The following is a 21,662-nucleotide window of genomic DNA, read 5'->3' on the forward strand; positions in this document are numbered from 1 at the left end:
TTGGAGGGGCCCCTTCCGGACTCTATCAGGAGCTCTCCGGCCAAAGTGCAGTGCTGAGGGGACCCCCTGGAGCTTGGGGGCCACCCCGCACTGCGGGGGCGTGTGTTACGCCCCTGGGCAATTGTATTTCTTTTGAAAACCAGAAGCATTATGACGAGTTAAGATTTCAAGACACAGTTCTAGATTTCTGTTTTCCCTGAATAACAAGCATTGGCCATAGCTAATAGCCAATAGGTCTGCTTTTAATTTAAAGAAGTGTTTGTACAGTAATGCGAAGTATTACAAGTAAATAGCATTGCAATTAATATGTATTTGCCTGAAAGCAAAGAATGGTAGTATAATATTGGCGTTGGTTTAAAGGTCAATTGAGGGTTGCCCTGCCAAGCCAGACCTAAAAATCCATCTGGGTTGCTGCCAGAGTAAGACAAACACAATATATTAGCTAGCTATCTAAGCGACCTTTACAGCATTACAATGTCATGTGTGTGCCCCTGAATTTTGAAGCTCAGCCAGCTGGATAAATAAACAAAATGATCACAGCTTTGTGGAGAGCAAGTACTTTATTTGTGCACACAACTTCTGCCCAATCAAAAAATGCACTCCTGGCTCCCAAAGTGTGGATGGAGCCAAATCCAAATCACCTCTCTAGTTTTTCTCACACAATGGAGTAGCGGCTAACAATAAATGCCCCCACTTTGAATGATTCCCCAAACAGCTCTGAGCAAGAGGGTGACGCTCGCAAATCTGACAGTCATTCTTAAGATTGTTCCCCTGATGGAATTCTGAAATTCTTACATTCTCTTCTGTCTTGCATTCTTTTTTTCCAGTCTTTTGTGCTCTCCCCATTCTTCTTTCTGTCTGTTTGCATCTTGTTTTATTCCTTCTTCCCATTCCTTCTGGACTTTTAGTCATCCATATGTCTGTCTTTTCCATCCCTTCAACTTCCTTTTAATCCATCCTTCCTTCTCTGTCCTTGCTTTTTCAATCCTTCCTTTTTTTTCTATCATTCATCCTTCTCCCTTACTAGCCTTGCACCCATTCATCGATCCACCAATACATCTACCCTTTCATCACTCTATTCCCTTAATCCATTTATCTCTTTATTCATCTTTCACTCCATTCATCCTTCCTTTAATCCAGCCATCCATTTTTCTCTCTATCCCCTTCCATTGCAGGAGATCTTATTTATGAGCTTCTTGGAGATCAGAGTATCTGATTAAAGTCAGAGAAGCCATACACAACTTAAATATTTCACAGAGCTGCAAAGTGACACCCTAACCCCACTCAAGCTGCAAAAGTAAGGGGGTAATGACACCCCTGTGCTCACATATTTGTCTAGCAACAGCTGTGCTGTCAAGGCAAACTATAAAAAAGTTCTGATTCACTAGTGATTCACAAATATATCCTGGAGAAACTAGTTTCGTAAGTGTACATAGGCATTATGAATAGCTCAGGGGTGCACTTAGACCCCAATTTGGGGAGGGGCTAACAGGTCAACCAACGGAGGTGGGACTAACACTTCAATCAATGGACGGACTTATCTTTAGACCCAATACAAGAAAAGAGTGATAAATTGTGACTTGTAAACATTGATCAAACACAATATGATTACAAAAAACATGTTTTAGTGGATCTGGCAATGTTTATAGGCTACTGGAAGGGCTCATAACCCCTTAACTGCTGGGGCTCATCACCCAGTGCTGAGCCCTTTTTTGGCTATTTGGGGCAATTCGCCCTTAGAGATCCATAACTTTTTCCACATAAGGTATCCACGCCAAATTTGTGTCCTTTTTTTCCCCAGTATCCTGGGAATTCTAAAAGCATCCAGGGTTTGAGGATTTCTCTGGAGGTCACATAGAAAATAGGCAAAATATAGCTACTGTTCAAGTTTTATTGGAAAAAATAAGAAAAAAGTGCTCTGGATAAAAGTGTCTTTTTTTTTTAAATGGCATCAACAAATGGTTTGCTGTCCTAAAGTCCTCATCTTCCCATCTTACAGGAACATGAAAAGAAGAAGAAAAAAAGATATTTTTTACAGCTGTTTTGGCTTTTTTCAAAGAGGTAGCCCATTTTTCCTAATTTATGTGCTCTAAACTTAATCCCAGATTGTGGTAGAAACCAGTGTGTAACCCATTGGTGATCCAGAAAAGCTATGGATTTCTGAAAAGTACACAAAATTCCAAAGTAAGCAAGGGGTCATATGTGTCGATACCTCAAGGTTTTCCTAAAGAAACTAACTGTTGAAATAAAGAAATACTGTAAAAAACGGCCCTGTCTGGCAACATTTACACCTGTAACTTTTTGTCAGAATGGCTGATTTACAAAAGCAATATACCATTACATCTGTTAGATCCTTTTGGTTGCGCAGGTATATAGGGTCTGGAGGTTCTCCAAGAACCCAAGGTACCCAGGGCCAACAACTGAGCTCCACTGTACAATGGGTTTTCATTGTGTACCGGGTATAGACCAATTCATATGGGAAAATATGTGGAGTGAAAAATGGGTCAGAAGGAAGCCTATGTAATTCTAACATGGGTACAAGATGTTGAATTTAGGAGCAATGGTTATTCGTACGTCTCCGAATTTGCGGGCAATCGTACTAGCACATGATTTAAAGGATATTTTTTATAATGTCCTCTTTCTCACACACCGGCTTACCTTTGGAAGGTACGAATGTAGCAAAATCTAATTGACAATAGCAAATGTTCTCCTATTCTATACTCCCACATGTTTGCCGATAAAAATGGTACCTCACTTGTGTGGGTAGGACTAGTGCCTGTGACAGGAATCGGCCCCAAACACAACATAGATGAATCACATTTTTTCACTGAAAACTGACCCTTTCTTTGCTAAGTGGGAAGCTGTGGATTTCAGACCCTAGCTCACCCAGCATCTGGGGGAACCATAGCAAATTAGCACATTTTTGAAAACTAGACACCTTGGGGAATCCAGGGTGGGATGACTTGTCAGGCTCTCCACAGGTTTTCTTACCCAGAATCCCTTGCAAACCTGAAACATTGACTGGAAAAAAACATTTGTCTTCTGTAATGGAAAGTCTGGAATCTGCAGGGAGCCACAAACTACCTTCTACTCAGCATTCCCCGAAGTCTCCCAAGAAAAAGGTACCTCAATTGTGTGGGTAGGCCTAGTGTCCGCAGCAGTAAATGGTCCAAAACACAACATGGCTACATCACATTTTTCCAATCAAAACTGACACTTTCTTTGCAAAGTGGGTAACTGTGGATTTTGGCCCCCACCTTAGCCAGCACCTAGGGAAACCTAGAAAATGTGCATATTATTGAAAAATAGACACATGGGGAAATCCAGGGTAGGATGGTCTTGTGTGGCACTCACTAGGTAATTTTACCCAGAACCCTTTCTAACCTACGATTTTGCTTACTTTTCTGTGATGGAAAGTGATGGAATCTGCTGAGAGGAATATATTTCCTACCACTCTGAGTTTCCAGTTGTTCCAGATAAGAACAGTACCCCACTTGTGGAGGTGGGCTACGAAACCATGACACAAAAATACCCTAAAGCGCTACACCGAGAGATTAGCAATTGGGTTAGCTGCAGTATTTGGGGCCATGCAAACCTACAAAATACAGACATTTTTTAAAACAAGACAACCAGGGGATTCCAGGATGATGTGCCTTGCGTGGATCCCATGAGGTTTTCTTACCCACAATGCCCTGCATACCTTAAACTATGCCTGAAATCATACATTTTCCTTACATTACTGTGATTGCAATTTCTGGAATGTGCATCCACCAAAAATCCTACCACCCAACGTTACCCCACTTGTGTTGATAAAAATGCAGCATCACTGTTGTGTGGCTGGGAGTAGTGCCCACGACAGGACCGGATCAAACCGAGGTCAGTGGGAGTCCCCTCGCAAGGGCTCCCATTTACCGTGTACCACAGAAAGACTGTCTGGTTTCTTGCTCGGCTGGAGTCTTGGCCCATTCCCTGGTGTCTAGTGGGCTTTCAGCCCACCCGGGAGCAGATTAGAAATAGTCACCCCCATCTGCCCTCCAGATGGGCAGAAAGACTGCCACTGTAGCTTTACGGGTGGTGGGCATGGCCATGCTCTTATTGGGCAGCCCCCACCCCTATATTTATTTTACAAATAGATCCTGCTGTCTAGTGGGCTTTCTGCCTACCCAGGGGTAAAGAGTGAGGGTAATTACCCCACGGGGTGGTGTGTGAGCTATGCCAATGTTGGGCAGCACACACCCCTATATTTTTTTTAAACATTCCCTGGGGCCTAGTTGGCTTTCTGAACCCCTGGGGGGCTGCTAGGGGGTAATCACCCGTTCTGTCCTCCATAGGGAAGTAGGAACATTTCTCTGTAGTTTTTTGAGGTGTGGGAGCATGACCATGCATATAGTGGGCAGCCCTCCTCCAGTGGCGGTCGCTATTCACCAACAGTGGTGAGGCAGGGGGATGGGGGAGTTGTAAATGAAAAAAACAAAAAACATAGTTACCTTCAGACCGGCCACACGGCCAGCCACTGCCTCTCGGTCTGCTCGAGCCGCTGCCGCCTCTCGCTCCTGGATGCAGGAACAGGAAGCACCCAGGCTCCTGTCTCTCCTAGCCACTCAACGCTGCAATGCAGGACTGTGATTGGTCTGAACACCGTGGATCGGCACTCAGGCAGGGAGTGGGAGGCTGGGGCATGTTCTGCACCCAGGCTGTAATGCAGCCTGGGTGCAGAACATACAAATGGCACATGACGGTTTGGCCGGCCCAAGAGAGCGGGTCAAAGCGTCATTGCAAACCACTCCTCCCCTGCCCCGCACTAGGAAAGGAAAACTAAAATAATAATAGCAATAGTTATTATCATTTTGCATCCCCCCCCCCCGGAGCAGAAAGGCTGTTCTGAACTGGGGGTGGTAGAAGCACAAGACCTTGCCCAAGAGTCCACTCCCCCAATATCCCATTTCCGAGCTTGGGGATCGCTCTTCTTTGGTGACCCCCCAAGCAAGCAGGGATCCACTGGGGAGAGATCCTTGGAAATGGGAGATTCTCCCCTTTCCCACAATAACTCTCCCTCCCCATTCAGTGCTCGGTGCACTGAAATATACACCCCCCCCCCCAGCTCTGAGGCAGTGAAAGTTAAACAAGCACATCAGCTTATTTTACTTTCACTTTAGTGTAATGACATCAGCGCGCCCTGCGCAGTGATCGTCCATTACACTAAAGAAAAGAAAAAAAGACTCCGGCTACTCAGGCAGCTCTTCCTGAGCAGCTCAAGGTTACAGAATAATAAAGAAATCCCTTTGGTGCTCTGCAACAGAGGAACCTTTATTTTCCTCCCCAGTGTCGGCCAATGGCTGACAGACATGCTGGGGAGGTAGTGCGGGTGTAGCCATTGGCCTACACCCATACTAAAGGGGTTAAAAAAGAGGAACAAGTGATTTAATTACCAAAAAGCAGCTTCAATAGATTTCAATACAAAGCACTTTAGAAACAGTTATTGGAAAGTTAGCTCAAGACGACAACCCTATTCACAAATCTCTGAAAAATCCTTAATTGAAATGACAATCTCATTAAATATTTTTAGTTTCAGCTCCAGCAAAATACCCCTGGAGACTTTGGCCCAAAGGGTCGTTTGCAGCCTCCTCAATATGATGTTACAACATCTGCTTGTTTCCGGAAGCACATGTGTACTTGGCACAGAATATTGAGTTTACTGTGTTAGCACACCTGATTTTGGGCCATGTGACTGTTAAATTTTGGGATGGATTCCTAATACATCTTCCATTCCTCCTGAGATTGAATAATTGGGTGCCAATCACTTGGCAATGTTGTCACCTGCTTATAACTGTGCCAGAAATCTGTACTATTCTAAATCAAAAAACAATGCTTGTTGTTATCACCTCACATCAAGCAGTTCTACATAACTGAGCTACATACATGCAGGAAACTACCAAGACTAAAGAACTGGCAAAAGAGGTAGCTGCCTTGAAACAACTTTGTGATAAATTGTGTTCTAGCATGCAAAGGATACAAGCATTTCTTCGAGGCTACACAACACATAGAAAGTGTGACTGATGGGCAATGACCTGTAAAGAGGTCACTCCAACAGAAACAGAAATAGTACCTCTGAAGAGCACATGCTATAACAACAACCGTGCTTTCAATTCTCTTCTGAAAACACCAGCACAGAAAGTGTAAAGTCCACTAAAGTATTACTGTTGTTTTTAAATCTTTCCAGGGCAAGGTGCATTATAAAATAAAACATTAACATGAATTTCTATACATTTCTTTTTGAGGAGAATGGCCATATTCTCTATAATGGTTGTTCCTAAATATCTGTAGTAATTATAGCATTTAGTCTGACATCGGTAGAGAAAGGTACAACCTTGACTGAGGCACAAGAGACACAAGGCAGACAACACAGTTACTAGTTTGGCAGTGTAACACAGCAGGTAGTGCGCAAACAATGTTTTCATTGTGCACTGGTAACCTATCATATACAGCATCAGAGTTATGCTGCTTTTGACAGACCCAGCCTTAGTTTGATAGCAGAATAAGGTTTCACAAGCATTTTGCTGCCAAACTTCACTAGTTTGAAGGGTAAGACACATCGATGCAGTGCTTGCACAGACGCAATGTGGGTGTAGTATCGCTGCACAGACACCAACCCTGAGAAAAAACACACAAACAGGGGCGCATGGCAGGCCTTCACAGATCCTGTGGTGCAGAGGGTCCCCAACCTTCGAGGGGACCCTAATCCTTTATTGGAGGCCCCATTCAGCCCAAGACCAATGAATATCTCAGATGTATGGGATACTTGGGGGCCCTCATATTCTTCTGAGGCCTCATCATTTTGTGTTACACCACTGCTGACACACAGCATAGGTTAAAGCAAATTCTACATCTGTCTTACAATACCATATGATAAATTGATCATAGACGTGTTTGCTTTAGATGTACACCTCTAGTTAGGCATAAATTATATGTTCAGGCTTCACATAGCTGAGCTATCTCCAAGTCTACCAATAGGTCAGGCATCAGACACCCGAGCTATCTTTCACGTGAAAATGCACCATCGCCAAAGGACAAGAGCCACAACCCATCATTTCCACTTGATTTAAGATCCCCCGGCCCTTTGTTTGGTGCGTGAGGTGCCCACTAAATGTACAGAAAACCTATACATCTAAGATAGCTGTTCAGTCGTTATTATTAAAGTGCAACAAACTAAGGCCTCTTTGCACTAAACTGGTGTAACAGAAAAGATATGGAGACAATTAATGAAGCAGATGCATTTTAAGAACCATCCTCTATTTTGTGAAAGTCAAGATGAAGTGCATTCCCAAAAGAGGATGCAACAAAAGAGAGGGAATATACCCCTCACTCCCTCTCTCAGCGGCCGAGCCTTTCTAAATCTGAGGGTTGATGGCAGGAGTGAGGAGCCAAAGTGAAGGCATCTTTTAGACTTGGAAGCAAACTCATAAACAGCATGGAGCCTATGTCAGAAAAGGCTTTGTGGACAAAGCAGAGCACCTCATAATGTATCCTTCTAGAAACAAGAACCAGTCCCACTTATGGCTATGAATTTTCAAGAAATTAGTTTCTAACCTCGCTGCCTGTTCTGAATGCCTGGAAGCTTGTAAATAGCTGACTCAGAAACGTTGGCATAGCAAGCATTGTCATAGTCCAATCTAGAAATATTGGTAGCAAAAAACACTTTCAAGTGGTACAGAATATAAAGATTTTGCTTCAAGATCCTCATTTGGAGGTAGCAGTATGACACAAATATAGCAGCAGGATGAGGCAGGTGTAAATGCCACAATTGTAAGTGTGTCTAATGTCATTCAGTACAGCCACAGTGGCAGTCTTTTTTTTTCACAAGATCAGTTTATTGTTGACAGCCAAGGCAAAAAGAATGCCGCAAATGGCACCCACAGTATACATAAAGGATAGCAAAAATGGATATCAACACTTTCAGCATGAACATAACAGAGGTCATACAAAGAATAAATTACAGGGGCGTGGCTTGGCGCCCGCGGTGGATGGCGGCGCCTGGGGGCGCCTGGGTGAGGTGTTCCGGGGGATCCGAAGATTACCGCGTCAGCTGCCAGTGTCGGGCCGAACCGGGAGTTTCTACGGACGTCGGAAATGGTGAGGACCTCTTTGGAATCGTCAGCGCTTACATAAACGCGTTGTACACGCGTTTTTAATGGCAAGTAGTTTCCTGGATTCTATCGTGAGGTAGCGGCCGCCATCTTGAAATCCTCGTTACAGGCAAAAGCTGTGAAAATGCCGCGCTGATGCCCCCAGGCTGCCTATGACTTTCTATCCATTTTTTTTTTAGCTTTTCTCTATCTCTTGGAGCAAAATCCTTCTGAAAGCATCATATGGCTGTGTAACTGAGGGTCTTTTTTTTTCTCCTTGGTTGGATTATTTGGCTGTTCCCTCAGCACTTTCATAACTGGACATTTTTGGCGGCCATTTTAGGTATCTGTAGGCTTCCTAATGGAGCATTCTCCTCAGGGTAATAATACTCTTTTAGCTTTTTACCATTCAAATGTTGCATTACTTCTCAAGGATTGAGTTATATTATCCCCGCTCCTCATGCCTGTGACTATTTTTGTGAATTTTCTGTTTATATCGCTTGTGGCTTACTGGATGTGTTAGCCTTACTACTCTTCGTGCAGGTCCCTCGCCCAGCTTAATTTAATTTCATTGCTGAGTGGCAAGAATTATTTTTTATTCTTATTGCTGTTTGATGGTTTTGCTGATATATTTATGGGCAGAACGAAAAGTGCCTTGCGCATAGCCTCGCAGCATAAGAACGTCTTTATCAAAAACTCTAGAATTTTTACTGCATACTCCAGATTGAAGGATTTTCAGCAGTCTACACCAAACTCCTCGGAAGCCGACATGGATACTGTACCTACACCATCAGGGAAGACTGTCACCAAACCCCTAAAGCACAATCCTCCTTCTCCCCCTAAACCAGCCTCTCTGGTTTCGATGGAGATGCTGTTGGACGAGATTAGAGCCCTTCGGCCCTTTATGGAAGAAACTAACTCTAAGCTACAAATCCTTACGGATAACTGGTCTCAGCTTGACACCAGAGTCACTGCTGTTGAACAAAGTATTTCTACCTTTGGTGATACTTGTGCGAGTGTCTCCCAACTTCAATCTCAAGTATTGTCACTTCAGAAACATATCGAAGATCTTGAAAATGGCAGTAGAAGAAATAATTTACGTATCTACGGTTTGAAGGAGGGAATTGAAGGACCAGACCCCCTCGCCTTCTTTACTTCCTTTCTTCCCAAGGTGCTTCATCTACCTGAAGGTACTACTCTTAACATCCAAAGAGCACATAGGCTGGGTCGTCCCTCTTCCAATTTGTCATCATCTCCAAGACCAAGGGGAGTAATTATATACTTTTTGGAATACACAGACCTGCTGATGGTGCTTTCTGCGGTCAAATCAGCCCAACGCATTACTTGGTCTGGCTCAACGTTACACTTTGCACAGGACTATGCCAAGTCTACTGCAAATAGGTGTAAAGCCTTTCTCAACCTGAGGCCAGCCCTCCGTTCACTGGGGGCCCGCTTTGGCCTTTTTCATCCTTGCTTGTTTAAGGTTACGTATAACAATAGAACAATATCTTACGAAGACCCAGGAAAGCTACAAAGTTTTATCAATTCATGTAACCCATCTGCTATGGACACTCAACGGCCTTCTTCATCGGATAATACTTGGTTCTTTGTATTGCTTGCAGTTATATAGCTCCTAGGCTCTCATGAGTTTTTTGTTTGGCCTCTTTCTTGCTCTAATATTCACTCATTGATGCTTATATTTACTTCACTATTTTTACCTTTCAATTGTTGTTCTCTGTTCTGACGGATTGTATAATGATAATTCACTTAGCATTGTTTACTTGTTTCTTGCCGATGTTTCTGTTTTTTTATTACCTTATTACTAATTCTAATTATTTTTTTCATCTCTCCAATATTTACTCTAACTTCTTTTTCTTCATTGCCCACACAGATTTTTTACTCCTGTATCGTGGTTTCTTTTGGATACCCCCGTTCAGCTGATCCTAGCTATGTCACCTTTTCCATGTGGTTCCTTCCCTCCTCACGTATTTTCCTTGAGTCTCCCAACCTGTAGGTATGTTTTTTGTCTTTTTGTCCTTCGTTATGTTCTCTGTTTCTTATCCAGTAATACTCTCTTCTGTCTTTTTCTTCTACTTTCTAACTTACTCACAATCTTTCGTCTCTCTAACTTGTCTTTTCTTGTTTCAATGGCTACCTTCATGTATCTTTAATATTTTGCACTATTCTAAATTATTTTTCTCCTTCCTACTTTCTCATTTCTTTCTCAACATTTTACAATGTTCTTACATAGATTTCGTTACTAGTTTACCAAGCTTAGACTTTTTTATTATTATGCTTTTTATTTTATGGAATTGGACTGGTGTTTTTACTTGCTATTTGATATGTGATTTAGAGTATTATGTCACTTAAGTTGCTTTCATGGAACATTAGGGGTTTAAATTCTCCCATAAAGAGGCAGAGAGTTTTAACGCATCTGGCTAAGTTAAATGCTGACATTGTTTTTTTTACAAGTAACACATCTCACTGAAACTGAGTCTATGAAATTAAAGAGAGGTTGGGTGGGCGAGGTCTATTTTTCTCCCGGGGACGGCAAATGTAATGGTGTTGTAATACTGTGTCACAGATCTCTTCCAGTCACACTACTGTCACAAGAAGCAGATGCCGATGGGAGATGGCTTATTGTTAAATTATTTCTAAAGGATGTTCCATTATCCCTGCTTAATGTATATGCACCTTCAGGTGGGGACATTTCGTTTTGGCCTGCTATAGATAAATGCATATCCAACTGCCTTGAAGAGAATTTTATTATGGCTGGAGATTGTAATCAAGTGTTAGATCCTTTTGTTGACAGGAACTCAACAGTGCCTTTTGTCCCTAACAAGTCGCACAAATCATTCACTCGCACTATCTCTCATCACAAATTACTTGACGCTTGGCGTCTTTGTAACCCAATCACTAGGGAATATTCCTTTTACTCTTCGTCACACCACACCCAGTCCAGAATTGACTATGTCTTTGTTTCTCATAATATCTCACAATCCCTTGCATTTGCAGACATTGGTCCTATTCTGCTGTCAGACCACGCTCCCATCTCTATTGGCTTTAATTTATTGCCTAGAAGTAACGCTCCGAGAAGATGGCGTTTTAATAATGCTCTCCTCTTAGACCCCAATTTCTCATCGTCATTTAATTCCTTTATTACTGATTACTTTGAAAACAATCAGACAGAATCTTTATCATTTCCAATTATTTGGGATGCATTTAAAGCCTCAGCAAGGGACTTTATTATAAATTATGTGGCGAAGAAAAGGAAAGCAGCACGTAAGATTACGTCAGATCTCCTTCAGGATATCAAAGCACTTGAACACTCATATTATACTTCTCACTCGGAAGTCAGCTTAAAAACACTTCTCAAAGCTAAATTGGAATTTAATAAAAAATCTACAGAAGATGCTTCACTTTACTTGTTAAAATCTAGAGCAAAATTTTACGGGGGTAAAAATAAGGTAGGAAAAATCTTGGCAGGTTATTTAAAGACTCGCCAAAACAAAATACACATTGATTTGGTTTTTGCCGAACAATCAGTTTTAAAGTTCAAAGATACCGAGATTCTGGAGCAATTTTCTCTTTTTTATAAATACCTATACTCCTCTGAAACTCAACCTTCGGATTGCTCTTTAGCGTAATTTTTTTTCGACGATCCAAACACCTCAGCAGTCCTCTCCGGACCTTTCTCAATTAGAGTCTGCTCTTACGCAGCATGAATTATTTAATGCTCTACAAAACTTAAAAAAGACAAAGCTCCTGGCCCAGATGGCTTTACTGCTGAGTTTTATACCCATTTCTCCAAGCTTTTACTACCAAAGCTACATTTACTCATAAGTTATTTTATCTCTTCTCATAATTCCTCTGGCTCTTTCTCAGAGGCCCACATTTGTCTTATCCCCAAAGATGGTAAAGACCTTAAATACTGCAAAAAATTACAGGCCCATCTCTCTCGTAAATATCGATTATAAAAAAAATTCTACGGCCTTAGCCATATGTCTAGATCCCTACTTACCAAAATTGTTAGAGAAAGAACAATCTGGTTTCGTTAAGGGGCGAGTTATTACCGATAATACACAACTCTTTTTTGACTTTCTATCCAAATCGTCTCATCTTGATCACTCTTTAGCGGCAATAGCGCTTGATGCCGAAAAGGCCTTTGACAGGGTTGAATGGAAATATTTATTTTACACTTTAAAATGGTTTGGGTTTGGCTCCAATTTTATAAATGTATTGTCTCTCCTTTATTCTAATCCTCATGCAGCAATCTGCGCTAACGGCTAGACTTCCTCTTTTTTTGACTTAGGTAGGGGAGTACGGCAAGGCTGCCCTTTATCACCTTTTCTTTTTAATTTAGCCCTCGAGCCGTTTTTATCCAAATTACGCCAAAATCCAAATATTTATGGATTTCATTCATCACATGTTCACATTAAATTGGCGGCTTATGCTGATGATATTATGCTTTTTGTATCCAACCCAACAGATTCAATTCCTGCCTTCTTGGAGGAAGTGAAAGCTTATTCTTCTATTTCTGGCTATAAATTGAACAATGATAAATGCGAAATATTGCCTCTAACGAAATACACTTTGAGTTCAGATTTTCAAATCTCCCAATTTAAATGGAGTCCGAATAATATTAAATATTTAGGTTTACATTTCACCTCTTCAATTCCAGGACCTGTAACTATTTGTATGAATAAGTGTATTCAAAAACTCTCTGATTTAACCTCTAAATGGCATCCTCTTTATTTGTCTTGGTGGGGCCGCTTGGACACCATAAAGATGATGCTAGCACCCATAGTTTTATACACTATTTCCAATATCCCGGTTCCAGTTCCATCTAAATAACTTAAAAACATTAACTCCATTTTATCTTCATTTTTATGGAGCAACAAAAAACCTAGAATGTCCCTGAAAAAATTAACCCATCCGAAGGCTGAAGGTGGAGTTAATTTTCCTGATTTCCTTGCTTATCAGAAAGCTTTTTTACTACGCCAAGCCTCTTTATGGTTGCTTGATCCCACAGATGATTGCCCCCTGTGGACATCAGTGGAGCGTCTCTTTCTTTCTCCTTATTCTTTTTCTGAATACCTCTCCTTTTCTCGTAAACCGCAATCCATCTCTACTCCTATAATAAAGCACACTTCCAAGTTACTTGAGATACCTTCTCACTCCTCTTGTGTCTCTAAACATTCCTTCTTGAATTCAACAATTTGGCATAATAAAAACTTATTAATTCACAATAAACCCTTCTACTGGAAAACCTGGAGGCAAAAAGGTTTAATTTGGATATACCAATTGTTTTCGGATTCACAATTTGTACCTTTTGAAGCTCTTATGAAATTATTTAATTTGCCTACCTCCTTTCTTCATAAATATAATTTACTTAAATCATCGGCGCTGAACTCTCTTTCTCACCTTCCCACTGTACTTAACACTCCTGTAAGCCCAGATTCCTCTCTTAATCTTCAGACTTTGTTATTGACTACACCTAAAGCCTCTATTATCTACAAACACCTACAAGGCAAGGATAATAATAGACAGAAGACAAATATAGAAGAAGCTTGGGAAAGTGACTTTAATACTTTCTGGTCAATATCGATGTGGACTGGTATTTGGACTAAAATACGCAAATCCTGCAGGGCAGCTAACACTACCCAAACATTATTCTTTGTATACAATAGATTGTTGCTAGCTCCATCTACTCTATCTAAATGCTTCTCTTCTACTCCGGACACATGTTGGACCTGTTCTTCCCCCAATGCTGACCTTTTTCATATGTTATTTAATTACCCACAGGTACACCGTTTCTGGATACAAGTTTGGTCTCAAATCAATCTAATTTTTGGTGCCAAATTCCCCTTCTCTTTTATTCATATTTTCTTAGGCAGTCTTTCGCCCATTTGGAACGACACTCTTCTTAATGTCAAGATTATTGATTTATTATTGGCGGTTGCCTTTCAACAAATTACTGTTAATTGGAAGGACTCATCCAAAATATCGCTTAAGGCTTGGTGGTATACCGTGTGCCTTATCATAGGTTAGACACAGCTTTTGTATACCCTCCTCAATTGGCTGTCAAACGTACTGATCTATGGTCGCCTGTTACAGTTTTTATTGACACAAGTGCCAGTCAATGCTCTTTGCCACAACCTTCTCAACAGGAGGTTCCTAAACCACCCTAGATTCCCTGATGGCTCCATAGGTTTCTTTTAGTACCTATTCTAATGTGTATTTCTCATGTATTTATTATTTTATTAATCCGATTCCTCTATTCTGCATGTAATAAGCTTGGATTGTATAGATGTATAATTTACATTGCATATTGTGTGTAAGTTACTATCTTTCCTTATCAATAAAGTCTTTTCTTGAACTTAAAAAAAAGAATAACTTACAAAGAAAGATAATAACAGAAAAACAAATGACTGCGCCACATTGCTTCCGCCGACAGAGAGAAATGACGCATAGGTACAGAGAGTCTGTGCCTCCTCACAGTGGCAGTCTTAGTGCCCAAAACCATGCCTTAATCTCAGCGGGCTGGCACATAGTAACTGGTGCTCAATATGCTTAGAAAGCCAGTGAGACAGATCTTCTCACCAGTTTTATTGACTACTGGCAAAAAACAGAAGAGCCTATAGTTAGCTTCTGCCCTGTGGTCCAAGTCTGACTTCAAAAGGTGTTTGACATCCCCGTTCTTCTATTCAGTAGTTGTAGTGCAAGATGAAAACAGGTATTAGGGGTGAAAGGTAAAAGCAAGAGACACAGATTTTAGAATCAGGTTTTAGAGTCATGACTGCACATACATCATGTGGGCAATTAGAGGCTATGAAGTTTCAGCAGGTACATGGGGAAAGTAGATGGACTTAGTGACCCAAAACTGAGACTTATATAATATATACTAATATATTGTAAGCTATGTACCTGTATGGAAATCATAATAATAGTATTATAATAGTAATAGTGGTTGCTGCTGCTATCTTGGTGTAGGTTATTGAAAGGGTAACAAAAGCAACTTTTCCTGAGTTCCCGACCTCAGAATAAAGCCTAACACGTGGAATCAGGGTTTACCATGCAAAATACTGCATATTTTGCATGTATCCTCAGATTTCCAAATACTTCTTCTGGTGAAATCCATCAGGAGAAAATTGCAGAATGCTGTAATGGATGCACAATTCATAATTCTGATTTTTGTGCAAACATCTGTTTGCATCTGGATAGGAATTTGAAATACATACGTCCTTTAATCAGGGTCTAGGTAAAGTCTGCAGTTGCCATCACCCTTCATCGGCCAGGCTAGCTTAAATCCAGTGGAGCAGTGAGCACGAGACCCTCGTCTGGTCATATCCTTCCCACTTAGGGCAATAAAGGCAAAAGGAACAGATGATTGATGGAATGCTGAACAATGCAAACATTCACTCCAATCACAAAGATCTGGCACATGAGGGGTGAGGCCCCAAAACTGGTCCCAGGATGCTGGTTTCCGGTCCAGGGAGGACCTGGATTGGCAGTTCGGGCTGGACTGTTTCCATGAGGAACAGGGTCAAGACTGATGTGCAGGGGGCTATTGTAAGGTAGGGTGAGCTCAGAGGGTGAAGGAGGACTAGAAAATGTTTGCTGGCCGGCAGCATGACATGCTCCCGGTTCGATCTGTCAGCCTTAGGGTGGTATTCCCCTAAACATTTTGCCTACTCCCTACCTGTTTGCTGAAATTCATTTTTGTCAGCCTTATGACTCTGTGCACCTTACCACTGCAGACCAGTGCTAAAGTGCTTGTGCTTAGTTCTTAACACATGGTAAAATTGGCCTACACCTGATTGGCACATTTAATTGACTAATAATCCCATAGAACAGTGATTCAACATGTACCCAGGGCCTGCAAATTAAATGTTACTAGTGAGCCTGCAGCACACATTGTGCCACCTGCTAAAGTGGCCCTTTAAAATGTCTTAGGCCTGCCACTTCAGCCTTCGTGTTGTTTTCAACTGTCATTTTGACCTGGCAAAATAAACCTTCTACGAGGACTAATCATTAATTTTTAATATATATAAGTCACCCCTAAGTTAGACCCTAAAAGCTCCTAGGGCAGGGTACGTTGTATTTAATAAGTAGGACATGAGGGTTTAAGTTGTTAATATCCTGATTGTGAAAAAATCCTAAAGTTTCTTATTACTAATGTGAGACCAATCTGTCCCATTGACTACCACTGTGTAACCGTATTATATTTAATAAGTCCTAACTTGGATTTGGAACAGATAGAGATATGAAATGTAGTCTCAAATGAATCATTTTAAAATCCTCTTTAATTATGAAGCTGGATTTTAAGTCACCATTTTGATTTTAGAAAGTTAACATTCTCTTGTCACAACCATTTGTGCCTTTTGCCAGTGTCCTGGGTCACATGACTGCAAATTGTCCTGCTGTTGGGGCTTGTGTATTGATCCCAGACAGTTACACAAAGTGTATTAGGTGTGGACAGGATGGGCCATCCTACCAGGATGGCTGGGGATCGAGCTGTATCCTGCCCCACTTACACCAAAAAGGGTTCTGCCTCTAGCACACACACACACAGAAACCTGACACCAGCCGTGTGTCACCCTAGGCACTTTGAAGCCTTGATAGGGGAAGGAAATAACCAGGTGTGGGGATAGGAAAGGTTGTTCCCTCACACACAAAGACTTGCACCAAATCTAACTATTGGACCCTCAGAACCACTCTCCAGATCACTCTGGACCTGTGGGAGACTCAGAAGAAAGACAGTCCTGATGCCCTGCTGCTAGAAGGACTGTCCTGCTGCTGGAAGAACCGTCCTGCTGCCTGAGGAAGGAAGATAGGACCAGCTCCTTGAACCCAGGACCACCAGAGTGACTCCAAGGGCTAGTTGGCTAGCCTCTTGTGTGAGCTACAGAGACATAACAAGCCTTGAGGCCTTGAATGCTGCGGCTGGCCTCTGCTAAAGTAAGTCATAACCCCCTCCCAGTAGTACCTTGCAAGTCCTTGACCCTTGGAAGTGGTGTTGGTATTATTTCCACTGGATTCAAGCAAGCCTGGCTGAAGACGGCTGAAATGCCAGAAACCGGTCCTAGGAAGCTTGTTTCCGGTCCAGGGAAGACATGGCTTGGCAGTTCGGGCTGGACTGTTCCCATGAGGCACAGGGTCAGACTGATTTGCATATGGCCATGTCTGAACTGGGGTGGCAGAGTGGGCTAAAGAACGGTGATGGATTAAACCCAGATCAGTTGACTGGGGGTGAGTGCTTGCAATGTTCAACACTCCGTCCATCATTTCCTTTGGTTTTTGCTTTGTTCGCCATAAGTTGGCAGGGTATGCTCAGACGTGAGTCCCTTGCTCACTTTGCCACTGGATTCAAGCAAGCCTGGCTGAAGACGGCTGAAATGCCAGAAACCGGTCCTAGGAAGCTTGTTTCCGGTCCAGGGAAGACATGGCTTGGCAGTTCGGGCTGGACTGTTCCCATGAGGCACAGGGTCAGACTGATTTGCATATGGCCATGTCTGAACTGGGGTGGCAGAGTGGGCTAAAGAACGGTGATGGATTAAACCCAGATCAGTTGACTGGGGGTGAGTGCTTGCAATGTTCAACACTCCGTCCATCATTTCCTTTGGTTTTTGCATTATTTCTCCTACTCATAATCAAAAACCTCAGATTTAGAAAATTTGTCAACAAAAACTGCTCAGAGTACCAGTTGATAAGCGTTTTGTAGAGTATGCCATGCTAGTCATTATTAATCCTTTCAAACCAAACTGTTAACAGATTTTATGTTGCATTATTCAGAACATTTACATTATCTCAGCTTTCGCTTTTGTTGCCAGCTTCAAAACCTTCTTCTCTACCTTCCGTAGGCATTTTACCACCAAACAATTCACCAGAGGGCAGTTTGGATTAAAGCTAGTTAGAGCCACCTCATTGCAAGTCCTTATACTTCCTTCTTTAAATTTCCTTCAAAGAAGTGATTGGCAATCCTTTAAAGTGGCATTGCACAAACATAGCATATGGACCACATCTTCAGTCCTCTTTCTGCACAGCCTGCATTAACCCTGGCCATTTGCTCTTTTCCATGGTGAGGCATGCTTTATTGCCGGCAAGACTCGCATCCAGTGTTTTATAAGTTTTCCTAGTCGCTGATGCTGCGAGTGCAAGGTAAGTCATTTTCTTTGCTTTTTTTTTTTTTGTTTATAAATATTTTACCCTGTCATAGTCTGTCGACTCGCCCCCCCCCCCCACCACATCCCACCGCTCTTACCTGCATGGACCACTCCTAATTGTTATGTAGGTTCTTCAGATACCAGCATACTCAGAATGATTTATTTCATGCCAATAGCTATTTACTAAAGAGCCTACAACTGATAAAGAAAGTCACCTGTCTCAATAGGGCTTGTGTTTGAAGACCAAATTCCAATCATATTTCTGCTTGGCCAATGTCTTTTGGGATCCTGAAAATTGACTTACAAGCCTTGATTAACAATAGACCGTAGTGGCTGGTGTCAGGGTTGAGTGGTTGGGCAGGGAGGGGGGACAAACGAAGACAATGAAACAACAAACAAACAAATAAAAAATAACTTACCTGCCGCATCGCTGCTCTTCTACTCAACAGTACAGGCTCACAGATTCCCCTGCGGCCAATCTTGATGCTGCTCTCATGCTGATTGGCCTGACGGCCCTCAATTTGCACTGTGAGAGAGACTAGGAGCTTGTGCCTGCTGTCTCCAACCCAGCAACGCAACTCAGATTGGTGACAACTTCAGTGCGCATGTCGGTTTGGCCACCCTGAGATTGCCGGCCAGACTCACATGCGCTCTGACAACAGTGCCCACCACTTCCCCTCCGTGACTGTCCCCGCACCCAAGACTCGTCAGGGAGAAAAAATAAAATGGCAAAAAACCTAGTTTGCACCACCCACCTAAGTAGTTTTCAAACCTGTCTCAGGCTTCTGCCACTGCAGGGCCTGTGCACGGAGTTTACTGCTGCCGCAACATGGCACAAAGTTCTTGCCATGTCTGCAACTCCCCTTTTACTACACATCAGTCACCCCTAAGGTAGGCCCTAGCTAGCCCTATGGGCAGGGTGCGGTGTAGGTAAAAGGTAGGACATGTGTCTTAACTGTGTGACATGTCCTGGTATTGACAAACAGCCTATTTGGTTTCTCACTGCTGTGAGGCTGCCCTCTCATAGGTTTGCATTGGGGATTCCCTGATATGTGCTTCAATGGTAATTCCTGACATGAGAGGGGTAGCATAACCATGTGTGGTATGTTTTGAATAGTAGTGCCTTGCTTATTGGTGAAAGCAGATTTATTATTACTATTTTAGAAATGCCACTTTTAGAAGTGGGCATTTCTGTGTGCTATGTGTTTTTGTGCTCTGCATGATGTGTATTGACCGTCTGGTTCTGACTGACAGAGAGAGGGAGGTGCATTCACTCCAACCAGTTCCTGGGGGGGGGGGTTGAGGTGCGTCCTGACCTGCCTGGATGACTTGGTGCTAGGCTGAATAGACCTTGGCTGAATTTAGAGTAGCGGGAGGAGTTCTCCCTTGCACCTGAATAGGCCTGATCTGCATTTGGAGTGGTGGGAGAAGTAGCACCTGCACCTGAATAGGGCTGTGCCTGCCTTCCACAATGATGGCTCTGCCCCCCTGTGGTGTGTCTGGAGCCAAGGCTTACACTGAGAATAGGGGGGGGGGGGTTGTGTACTCATAAATATGTTCCAAGTGCCCCCAGAACAAAGACTTTGTGGACTATAAGTAAAGGAGCTGTGACCCCATGTTTGGTGAACTTGAAGAAGAAGCCACTGTGTGGATGGCTAGAGGACTGTGGTGTGCCAGAAGGAACTGCCACCTAGGAATACCTGCTTGTGGGACTAAACCTGCTGCCTGCTGAGTAACTGTAAGGACTGTTACCCTGCTAAGGGACCCTGTGTTCTGGCCTGCCTGTGCCTGGTTCTTTGGCCCAGTGATCTTCAAGGTCTCTTGTGGCTTGCCCTGTGGATGGGAAACAATAGTGCGTGGCGAGCGCTGCGCCGTTCACTCTCTTTCACCTGAGACCAAAGTTGGAGTTGGGCGCTTTTCCTTTCCAGACGGGAGGAGCATTTTTGTTGCTCTACTCCCAGATAAGTGAGAATGGGGCGCTGCTTCCTCCCAACTGTTGATATGGTTGGCACGGTGTAATACACTGTAGTTTTAGCAGCATTTTTACTTGGAAGACAGCGAATTGCACCCTCTAGTGGCCCCCAGGAGGCAGGTGGCGAGCGCAGTGACTTGTCCCTTTGTCCCTGGTAAAGTGTTGGAGGAGCCTTTTTTGCATCCCACAGGTGCGGGAAGCACTGCACCCTCTCTATAAGGTCCTGGAGGAATGAGAAAAAAGAGCTGAGGGAAAGAAGCGCTCTCCCTCTCTCTGCTGGTAGTTGCTGTGAAAAGAAGTTGGAGCCCCTTGGGCTTCCATCCGGAAGAGGAAGCCGGGCAGAGAGGATGGGCCACGTGGCCGAGCCTGGTTGTGGGTGGGGCTAAGCGGGACCACATTCCTGAACCGCCAGAGGAAGAAGTGGAGCCGACAGAGACTTTGCTCTGTGTCAGCTGGGCCCTCAGGGTTTGAGCAGACGAGCCCCGAAGTGCGTGGCAGTCACCAGGTCAGCAGTTGATGGAGATCGTTAAGCGTTTTTTGGGCCCACCATTGCCAGCCAGACCACGGGGGAGAAGACTGGAGGTTGCTGACATACGAGGAGAAGGGACACGGCTGGCCCTGTTTCCCTGCAGTAGTGGCCGGGACCTTCCCCTGTTTTATTGGTAGCTGAGCCCCGTGTCTGGGTGGTTGCCCCTCACCTCTAGGAGGCATTAGGGGAAACCTTGACGGAGGTCCCCACCCCTCATTGGGACAGAGGAGGAGGAGGGAAGGAACCCTCGCATAACCTGTCGTAAGAGCGCAGGCGCCACTCTTAGTGTTGTCCAGGGTTTTCTCCACGGAACAGTGATGAGATTTATGCCTAATGCATGCTGATTACATTGTCAAGGTTGGCACCCTATGCTCCATAATGATGATCTGCATATGCATAGGGTGAGCATGATGTATTTATAATGTGTGCCCTGCTGCAAGTGTTTACTAAGGTGCACTGCTGATTATATGTATGCCTAGTGTGTTATGTACAGTTACTACCAGTAGTTACTGGGTGGGGACAACTGTGATGTTTATGACCGTGGCCCAATTGGCCAGCGATTTATGTAATCCCTGTGAAGTCATGACGAGTGCCCTGTGGCACAGTATAATATATGTGATTGTGATCTAATATGTTTTTATGGATAATACAAAGGATATTTTATGTAACCTTGTGTGGAGTTTCTTTTGTGGTGTGCCTAGTTTGTCACTGCTGTGTGAGTGTGTTGCGCAAACACTTTTTTGCCTGTGAGATAAGCCTGACTGCTCTGCCAAGCTACCAAGGGGGTGAGCAGGGGTTAGGTGCATACCCAAGCCAACCAGAAACCCCATTTCTAATACCAATTATTTGTATACAAAAGGATAATCGCATCT

The 21,662-nt window shown here is 43.2% G+C and overlaps 1 protein-coding gene across 1 annotated transcript in view; it reads right to left on the minus strand.

Annotated features, from left to right (window-relative positions):
* LOC146797710 (plasma membrane calcium-transporting ATPase 2-like) overlaps positions 1–21,662 on the minus strand; it is a 2,176,758-nt gene that overhangs the window by 2,152,802 nt on the left and 2,294 nt on the right. The gene's annotated exons all lie outside the window — the stretch shown is intronic.

This window comes from Triturus cristatus, chromosome 9 (genome assembly GCF_964204655.1).
Source record: "Triturus cristatus chromosome 9, aTriCri1.1, whole genome shotgun sequence".
Lineage (NCBI taxonomy): Eukaryota > Metazoa > Chordata > Amphibia > Caudata > Salamandridae > Triturus > Triturus cristatus.